Below are 10,270 nucleotides of genomic sequence, written 5' to 3'. Positions count from 1 at the left end.
GCCTCAAAGTGGGAAACATCTTTGCAGAAAGAGAGATTCCTTGTGGAAATACAGGACAGGGTGGTTAACATAAAAATTATCAAAAATACATGAAAAACTATAAAACACGGTGATAAATGCAGAAAATGCCAAGAGAAACCACACTCAATCCAACACATTCCATGATCCTGCAGCAGTTTTACTCAATCTGATTTCTTACAGATGGCAAATATCATTCACCAACATCTTGCTTTAAACTCATGAATGACCACTGTAACTTCATAAATAGATAGATAGATAGATAGATAGATAGATAGATAGATAGATAGATAGATAGATAGATAGATAGATAGATAGATAGATAGATAGATAGATAGATAGATAGATAGATAGATAGATAGATACTTTATTCATCCCCATGGGAAAATTCAACTTTTTTTTCCAATGTCCCATACACTTGTTGTAGCAAAACTAATTACATACAATACTTAACTCAGTAAAAAAATATGATATGCATCTAAATCACTATCTCAAAAAGCATTAATAATAGCTTTTAAAAAGTTCTTAAGTCCTGGCGGTTGAATTGTAAAGCCTAATGGCATTGGTGAGTATTGACCTCTTCATCCTGTCTGAGGAGCATTGCATCGATAGTAACCTGTCGCTGAAACTGCTTCTCTGTCTCTGGATGGTGCTATGTAGAGGATGTTCAGAGTTTTCCATAATTGACTGTAGCCTACTCAGTGCCTTTCGCTCAGCTACCGATGTTAAACTCTCCAGTACTTTGCCCACGACAGAGCCCGCCTTCCTTACCAGCTTATTAAGACGTGAGGCGTCCCTCTTTATGCACCATAAATTCAAGCTTGATCCAGTTTTAGAGTCAAAATCTTACAAATTATATGATAATCAATACAATGCAGATAGGGCAGTCCATAATAACCATCCAGATATAATATTACAGGATAAACAAGCAGGAACAACTCCTGCAATAGACATAACCATTCCAACATACACACATTCCTCAACCAATGGAGCACCTCACAACAGGCGTTGTTTGTGTCAGCAGTCCGGCAACAAAATTATTTTCACTGACAATCAGCTTCCAAATGTTGTTATTCTGTCATTTGTTGCCACGCCCCGCTGCTGATTCCCTTCTCCTCATCATACGTTCTTACCCCGACCATCATCCAGAGCCCCAAACTCTGCCCTGTGCAGATCCGCCTCTGGTTTCTGACCCTGCTCCATTGAACATCCAACTAATAGTTTCCCATTCTGCTTTCAGTTTTCTAACAACCCTGACAGCTACATAGGACCCTGGTCAGACCTAACTTGGAGTACTGGGCTCAGTTCTGGTTGCCTCAGTACAAGAAGGATGTGGAAGCCATAGAAAGGGTGCAGAGGAGATTTACAAGGATGTTGCCTGGATTGGGGAAAATGCCTTATGAGAATAGGTTGAGTGAACTTGGCCTTTTCTCCTTAGAGTGAAGGATGATGAGAGGTGACCTGATAGAGGTGTATAAGATGATGACAGGCATTGATCATGTGGATAGTTAGAGGCTTTTTCCCAGGGCTGAAATGGCTGCCACAAGAGGGCACAGGTTTAAGGTGCTTGGGAGTAGGTACAGAGGAGATATCAGGGGTATATTTTTTTACACAGAGAGTGTTGAGTGCATGGAATGGGCTGCCAGCAACAGTGGTGGAGGTGGATACGATAGTCCTTTTAAAAGACTTTTGGATCGATACATGGAGCTTAGAAAAATAGAGGTCTATGGGTAACACTAGTAATTTCTCAGGTAGGGACATATTCAGCCCAACTTTGTGGGCCGAAGGGCCTCTATTGTGCTGCAGGTTTTATATGTTAATCCTTTAGAAGCATGGAAAATGACCCATAATGTGGAAATGAGCCGAGAATAAGGAGGTTAACTACCAATGTCATTCATCCTCAGCCCTGAGATTTAAGGGGTGAAGAACATGTCAGATAGAACTACAGTCAGCTTGACTTCTTCAGTCTGCAGAAAATTCAAGAGGAATCTCTTCACCCACAGAGTGGTGACTGTTTGGAACCCATCACCACAGAGATAAGAAGATGGGAACAACAGGGGAGGACTTAAAAACACCGTCGTGGAACAGAATCAATGGCAGGGTCCAGCTGGCCTGAGTTGACTCTCTACTGTACACTAGGTGTGTTATAAATTCACCAAGTACCAGAGACAGAGTTTAAAATAGAACTGATTTATTTGTCTCGGGTCCAGAATATTAAACTCAAGTCCCTTTAAAAGGTGAATATGCAGCAGAAGAAACTCCTCCCATGCCCGGTGACCAGGGTGCAGAACTGGATGCGGTGAGCAACAGTAATAATTGCAGAGTTCAGCACCGACAGTCTCTCACAAAATTGCATTCAGCAACGGTGATGGACAAATATCCAGCTTGCAGCTTATTGAAGCTTTCTCCCCAATGTGAACCCAGCAGTGTGAGTGAATCCCTTCCCACATTCACAGCAGGTGAATGGCATCTTCCCTGTTTGAAGTGACTGGTGTGCCAGGAGATCAGATGAACAAGAGAATCCCTTCCCACATTCTGAGCAGGTGAATGGCCTCTCCCCAGTGTGAACTCACAAGTGTGCCAATAGGTCAGATGATCAAGTGAATCCCTTTCCACAGTCGGAGCAGGTGAACAGCCTCTCACCAGTGTGAACTGACTGATGTCTCTGTAGGATGGATGACTGAGTGAATCCTTTCCCACATTCTGACCAGATGAATGGCTTCTCCCCAGTGGGAACTTGCTGGCGACTCTGTAGGTTGGATGACTGAGTGAATGTCTTCCCACAGTCTGAGCAGGTGAACGGCCTCTCCTCACTGTGAACTCGCTGGTATCTCTGGAGGGTGGAAGAGAGAGGGAATCTCTTCCCACAATCTGAGCAGGTGAAATCCCTCTCTGTAGTGTGAACTGACTGGTGTCTCAATAGGTGAGACGCCTGAGTGAATCCCTTCCCACAATCAGAGCAGGAGAACGGCTGCTCCCCGATGTGAACTCGCTGGAAGCCATTAAGTCAGATGACCAAGTGAATCCTTACCCACAAATTCACAGATGACCAGACTCTGCCCAGTGTGAACTGACTGGTGTGTCCACAGGTGGGATGACTGACCGAATCCCTTCTCACACACAGAACAGATGAATGGCCTTGTCCCAGTGTGAACTTGTTGATGTACCTTCAATTGAGATGACCAAGTGAATCCATTCCCACTGTCTGAGCAATTGAACGGCTTTTCTCCTGTGTAAAATGATGGTCATGCCAGCTGGTCAAATGACGAGTGAATCCCTTCTCACAGTCTGAGCAGGAAGAATGGTCGATTTAATCCCTTGCTCCACTTCTTAAATATCTGGACAGAGACAGCAAAGTTGGCATGCCGTGTTCCAGACTCCTGGAGACAAAATTGTTGTTGTTTTTAACCTGTGAAAAGATTTACAAATTCCATCAATGGGTGTAGAACAACATTTCAGATGAGGTCACTTGAGTTGCCAACATGTGATCTGGTATCCCACTGTTACCATGAGGTTCAACACAGTTGGACAGAGAAATCATCTTCTAACTGGGCACAGTGCTGGTATCTGGAATGACCCTCAAACTCTCTGATGCTCTTTCTGTCTCTATAAGAATGGGGCATTTCTGCCATCTCCAATTTGTGACTTGGCTCAGTTTGACTCTCTCTATTGGCATTATTCCCTGTTTCCACTGAGCTGGATGGGTGCCTGGCCAGACAGTAACTGAAACACTCTCATGCAAATAACCTTTGTTAATGTGCAGCTGGGATTTTCTTTTATGTACTATTAATTTAAAGTGCCACAGTTTTAACACCATATAAAAATTTCCTGCTGAGATGAATGGTTTGTCTGCACAACTGTTTAAAGAACTTCGGGTGAATATCAGTATTATTTCAGATTCTTGTCACAGCCACAGAAAAATACAACACAGAAACAGACCCTCTGGGCCATCTAGTTTGTGCTGAACTATTTAAACTTCCCACTCCCATACCCCTACCATCCAGGTACCCATACAAACCTCTTAAATGTTAAACTCGAGCTCCAGTTGTTCTGGCTGCTCATTCCACACCCGGATGAGGGTCTCTGTGAAGAAGTTTCCCCTCATGTTACCCTAACATTTCACCTTTCACCCTTAACCCATGGCCTCTGGTTGTAGTCCCACCTAATCTCAGTGGAGAAAGCCAGTTTGCATTTACCCTATCTATACCCAATCAAATCTCCTATCTATCACAATCAAATCTCCCCTCAATCTCCTACATTCCAAGATTAAAGTCCTGATCTGTCCACATCTATCCAAATACTTATATATCTGGTTCCTGCAAATATGTTCCAATAACTTTCCCACTACTGACGTATTATTCCCTAGTTTATTTTTAAAGCGTTTCTTGAACAGTGGAACAACATTGGCTATCCTCCAATCCTCAAGGACCTCACCTGTCACTAAGGATGATTTAAATATCTGTGCTTGGGCCCCGACATTTCTGCACTTATCTTCTGCAGGGACCTAGGGAAAAAACTTGTCAGGACCAGGTGCTTTATCCACTCTAATTTGCCTTAAGACAGCAAACACCTCCACCTCTATAAGCTGTGCAGCGTCCATGAAGTTAATGCTGCTTTGCCTCAATTCTGTAGACTCTGAGTAAATGCAGATAGAAAAAAATATATATTTTAATTCTCTCCTGGTCTCTTGGTATGGATTACCATTCTGATCTTCCAAAGGACCAGTTTTGTCCCTTGCAATCTTTTCGCTCTTAACATATCTGCAGAATTACTGAGGATTCCCCTTCATCTTGTTTGATGGGGCAACCTCATGCCATCTTTTATTTCTTTCATAACTGTTCGCTTGAATTTCCTATAACTCATATGTACCCCATTTGTTCCTATTTGCCTGTACCTGGTATGCACTTCCTCGTTCTTTGATCTTGGTGAGGAAAGCCAAAGGGGTGATAGAGGATCTGTTAATTTGGAGAACAACATCTGAAATTATGACACTAGGATCTGGCAACTGTGGACTGGGACAGGCGGCTTTATGGCAATGGTGTGCTTGGTAAATGGGAGGCCTTTGAAGCATAATTTTGGAAGTACAAATTGGATATGTGCTTGTCTGAATAAAAGGTAAATATAGAAACTGTAGGGAACTTTGGTTTTCAAGAGATATTGAGACCCTGGTGAAGCACAAAATGGAGTTGCATAACAGGGATAGACAGGTAGGTTCTTATGGAGTATAAGAAATGCAAGAGAACACATAAGAAATAAATCAGGATGGCTAAAAGAAGGCATGAGGTTGCCTTCTCAGAAAAGATGAAGGATAATCCTCAGGGATTCTAGAGATAGATTAAGAGCAAAAAGATTGTAAGGCACAAAATTGGTCCTCTGGAAGACCGGAATGGCAATCCACGTGTGGAACCAAAGCAGTTGGGGGAGGTCTTAAATATTTTTTCAATTCTATTTACTCAGGAGATGGACACAGGATCCATGGGAGGCTGGGAAAGTGTCATTGAAATTGTGGACCCTGTACAGATTAAAGAGCAGGAGATGTTTGCTATCCTGAGGCAGATTAGGGTGGATAAATCTCCATAGCATGACAAGGTGCTCCCTTGGACCCTACGGGAAGCAAGTGCAGAAATTGTTGGGGCCCTAGCAGAGATAATTAAATTATCCCGAATGTCAGGGGAGTTATCAGAGGATTGTAGGATAGCCAAAGTTATTTCACTGTTCAACATAGAACATAAATATCTACAGCATACTCCAGGCCATTCAGCCCACAATGTTGTACCAACCATGTAACTTACTCTAGCAACTGCCTAGAATTTCCCTAGCACATAGCCCTCTATTTTTCTAAGCTCCATGTACCTATCTAAAAGGCTGTTAAAAGACCCTATTGTATCTGCCTGGACCAGAGCTGCCGGCAGTGCATTCCACGCACCCACCACACTCTGTGTCATAAATCTTACTCCTGACATTCCCTCGGTATCCATTTCCAAGCACCTCATGCTAGCCATTTCAACCCTGGGAAAAAACCTCTGGCTATCCACACATTCAATGCCCCTCATCATTTTATACACCTAAAAAAGGCTCTAAACATAAACAAGGAAATTATACACTGTTTTGAGGTTATGTTAGAAGTATACAAAATTATGAGGATACAGATAGAGTAATGCAAGCAGCTTTTTCCACTGAGGTTGGGTGGGACTACAACCAGAGGTCATGGGTAAATGGGGAAGGTGAGAATTTAACAAGAACATGTGGAAAAGCTCTTTACTGAAATGGTCATGAGAGTGTGGAATGAGATGCCAGCACAAGTGGTGAATACGAGCTCGATTTCACCATTAAGAGAAGCTTGGATGGGAGCCTGGATGGTAGAGGTATGGAGGGTGATGGTCCCGGTGGAGGTAGTTGCATTAGACAGCTTAAATGTTTATTTAGCATTGACTAGGTGGGACAAATAGCCTGTTTCTCTACTGCACTTCTCCATGTTTCTATGACAGAGAAGCTGGCCAAACTTGTTTGGAAGGGAAAAGGTGGAAGTGACAACGGAACAGCAATCGCTGGAGTTCCTGGGAGCAATTCGGGAGCTGAATGATAGATACATTCCAAAGAAGTTCAAGCACTGGAAAGGCAGGAGGACAGAACCGTGGCTGAAACGAGAAGCCAAAGCCATAATAAAAGTGAAAGAGAGGTCAAACAAAGGAGCAAAAACTATTGGGAAGTTTTTAGAAACAAACAGAATATACCTAAAAAAAAAAGGCAGATGAGCTCAGGGTGTGGAATGATGATATTGTAGTCATTATTGAGTCTTGGTAGTGCCTAACAGTCTGAGGCATTTAGAGGAACAAAATATCTGGGGCCTCAATATTGCTTGAAAACCAAGGTTCCCTGCACCAGTTACCTTTCAACTTATATTTTGACAGGCACATACAAACTCTACAACCTCAAAATTTCACTTTTAAAGGCCTCCCACTTACCAAGTACTCCTTATCAGAAAACAGCCTGTCCCAAACATCACTTGTCAGATCCTCTCTGATACCACCAAAATTGACTTTTCTCCAATTTAGAATTGCAGCCCATGGTCCAGACCCCTCTTTTTGCATACAGTCAGCCCTCCTAATCCGTGGGGGATTTGGTTCCGGGACCCCCCGAGAATACCAGAAGAGGTGGTTGCCCAAGTCCCTGACTTCTACGTTGGGAATTCTACGTACTGATTAAGGGCATATTTGACAAACTCTACCCCATCGAGTCCTTTTACAGTATGGGAGTCCCAGTCAATACATGGAAAGTTAAAATCACTTACTAAATCAACCTTTGTTTCTTGGCATGGTCTGCAATCTCTCCACAAATTTGTTTATCTAAATCCCTCAGACTGTTGGGTGCAACCAAGTCCCAATAATGGCTACAATACCATAATTGTAGCCATTATTGTACATGCTGCTGTGAGGTCCAGGTCACTGCTGAGAAGAACAGGCCCCCAGTCCTTAGGGTCGCGTTTCCGGTGGCCGTTGGTGGGGGCGTCTTAATGTGCTCAGCAGTGGATGGTGCTCGGAGCAGCTGTGCCAGAGGGGATGGTCGGAGGCTCAGAGGTTCGACGGACTCGGAGTCTGCTGCGGTTGGGGCGCTGGAGAGCTGTCTACGAGGCTGGGTCTGACGGAGCTTTCATTGTATGCTGCATCAGTGAGGCTGAGTCCGGCGGCACATTGTAAGTCCATAGTGGGGGTATTCCCTTCTGCCATCTGCATGGGATGACGGGTCTATCGGGACCCTGAGGACTTGTGGGAACTGTGTGGTGGTTTCTTTTGAACTTACAGTCTTTTAACATTTTTGGACTATTTTTACTGTGCCCATGGTCTGTTTTTTTTTATCAATTACGCTATTGTTTGCACTGTTGTAACTATGTGGTTTTGTGCAGGTCTTGTAGTTTCAGTTTTTGGTTTGTTGGGTGCTGGAGTTGGTCTCTTGACTTGGTGTGTCTGGGTAGTCTTGTTTTGTCTGGTGAGTTTGGAGCTCCTTTCCAGGGAATGTGTTAAGATGGTAGAGCGATATTAATACACAGCAGCTTCTCTGGACTCTGGATTGTGGATTGCCAAATGTTATATGGATTTTTTGGTGTAGTCTGTTTTGTCATGTACTTTTGTGATATCATTCTGGAGGAACGTTGTCTCATTTTTTAACTGCATTGCATTTGTGGTTTCTAAATGACAATAAACTGAACTGAACTGATTCCCTGCTCATCTGGTTTTCCTACGTTGCTTCTTGCATTGTGATATACACAGGGCAGTACATTCATCGCACCATGCTCAACTGTCTGATTGCTGGCTCTATCTGAGGTCTGAACAACATCTGACTGGTGTCAAGAAAACAAACTCTCCCTCATTGTCACAAAAACAAAGGAGCTGATTGTGGACTACAGGAGGAATGGAGACAACTCCTATTGACATCAATGGATCTGGGATTAAGAAGGTGAACAGCTTTAAGTTCCTCGGCATAAACATCACCAAGGATCTTACATGGTCTGTGCATACCGGCTGTGTTGTGAAAAGAGCACAGTAGCACCTTTTTCACATCAGATGGTTGTGGAAGTTTGGGATGGGGCCTCAAATCCTAACAACTTTGTACAGGGAAACAATTGAGAGCATCCTGACTGGCTGCATCACTGCCTGGTTTGGGAACTGTACTTCCCTCAATCGCAGGAATCTGCAGAGTGTGGTGCGGACAGACCAGCACATCTGTAAATGTGAACTTCCCACTATTCCAGACACTTACAGAGACAGGTGTGTAAGAAGGGCCCAAAGGATATTGGGGACCCAATTCATCACAACCACAAACCGTTCCTGCTGCTACCATCCAGGAAACAGTACCACAGCAAAAGGACCAACAGGCTCCGAGACATCATCTTCCACCAGGCCATCAGACTGATTAATTCATGCGGATACAATTGCATTTCTATGTTATATTGACTGTCCTATGTACAAGCTATTTATTGTAAATTACTATAATTACACATTGCACATTTAGATAAAGATGTAACATAAAGATTTCTACTCCTCATGTGTATGAGGGATGTATGTAATAGAGTCAATTCAATTCAATTCACCCTCTCCACTATCTGTTCTGTCATTCAGGCTCCCATTCTCCCTACAACTTATACTAACCACATCATCCCCTTCCCTGCGCACTAGCACAAGTAAGCCTTACCACTAGGATATTAGTCCCATCTTGTTCTGTTCTCCTATCTAACGAATCTCCTGTCACCACTTGGACTTTCCTCTGCCAGGTAATCCCCCCTCCAACAGTTTCAAAAGTGGTCCACCTGCTGTTGTGTGGGATAGCAACAAGAGTATTCTACGATGGCTATTTAACCTCATTTCCCTTCCTGACTCTCACCCAGTTTCCTGTGTCCTGTACCTTGGGTGCAACTCACATCTCTTCATGTCATATCTACCACCCCCTCCAACTCCTGGATGATCCGGAATTCAACCATTTAAAGCTCTAACTCCTTAAAGTGCAGGGTTACAAGCTGTAGCTGGATGCACATCTTGTAGGTGAGCACATCAGGGACACTGGAGGTCTGCACGCCTTCCCTTCTAACTTGTATTGACCAGTGTGCACATAAATCTTGCCCTGTGTAATTTTTTGTCCAGTGACAACAACAGGTGGGCACTGAATTTTATATTTTGAGGTATTCATGTTAATAGCTAGCAAATCACTGTCGATAAGAACTTTGATCTCCTCTGGGTTTGATCGAGTTCATCTGCACTCACACAACCTACATAGCAGGCTTGTAATGGGTAATGAAGGATTTTCTCATCAGAGCTTTTGCACATTGTCTATATGTGGTTTGCTTGCTAAGTTACGCTTTAAAAAGTCAGATTTCCAAATATCACTCCATTTCTTCCCACTTGTAAATTCTTCAGCAACTTTTGCATCGCCACAATAAGCACAAGTAACACCAGATTTTTTTATTGTACATAAATATTTCCCCTGAACACTCCTGAGGAATTGAGGATATATAAAAAAATTATTTTGAACCTATGTAACCTCTGGCTTAAAGAATAATTGGGACTGAATAGGAATTTTTGAACTCGTCTTCAGCGGTTATCTAAGGCAGGCTCATTACCAGTTCTCCGCAGCTTGCAGAGAGACACACTGAGAGCTGATAACACCATACGTTGTACCCTCATTAGTTGATAACATTATGTTACATACCCCATGGGTATCTTGTGACTGTCTTATGACCATGATGTAATTGAGTATCTGG

General features: G+C 43.2%; 1 protein-coding gene across 2 annotated transcripts in view; it reads right to left on the bottom strand.

The window, feature by feature from the left end:
- Positions 1–363: 363 nt before the first annotated feature.
- The window catches only part of LOC140738058 (uncharacterized), a 46,802-nt gene continuing 36,895 nt past the window's right edge, over positions 364–10,270 (bottom strand). For both annotated transcript variants that reach the window (XR_012101295.1, XR_012101296.1), the window contains one exon: positions 364–3,427. The gene's annotated coding sequence lies outside the window, so the exon portion shown is untranslated. The remainder of the gene's footprint in view (positions 3,428–10,270) is intronic.

Source organism: Hemitrygon akajei, chromosome 13 (assembly GCF_048418815.1).
Source record: "Hemitrygon akajei chromosome 13, sHemAka1.3, whole genome shotgun sequence".
NCBI lineage: Eukaryota > Metazoa > Chordata > Chondrichthyes > Myliobatiformes > Dasyatidae > Hemitrygon > Hemitrygon akajei.
The sequence above is the reverse complement of the archived record's forward strand: the minus strand, read 5'-3'. Positions and strand labels throughout refer to the sequence as shown.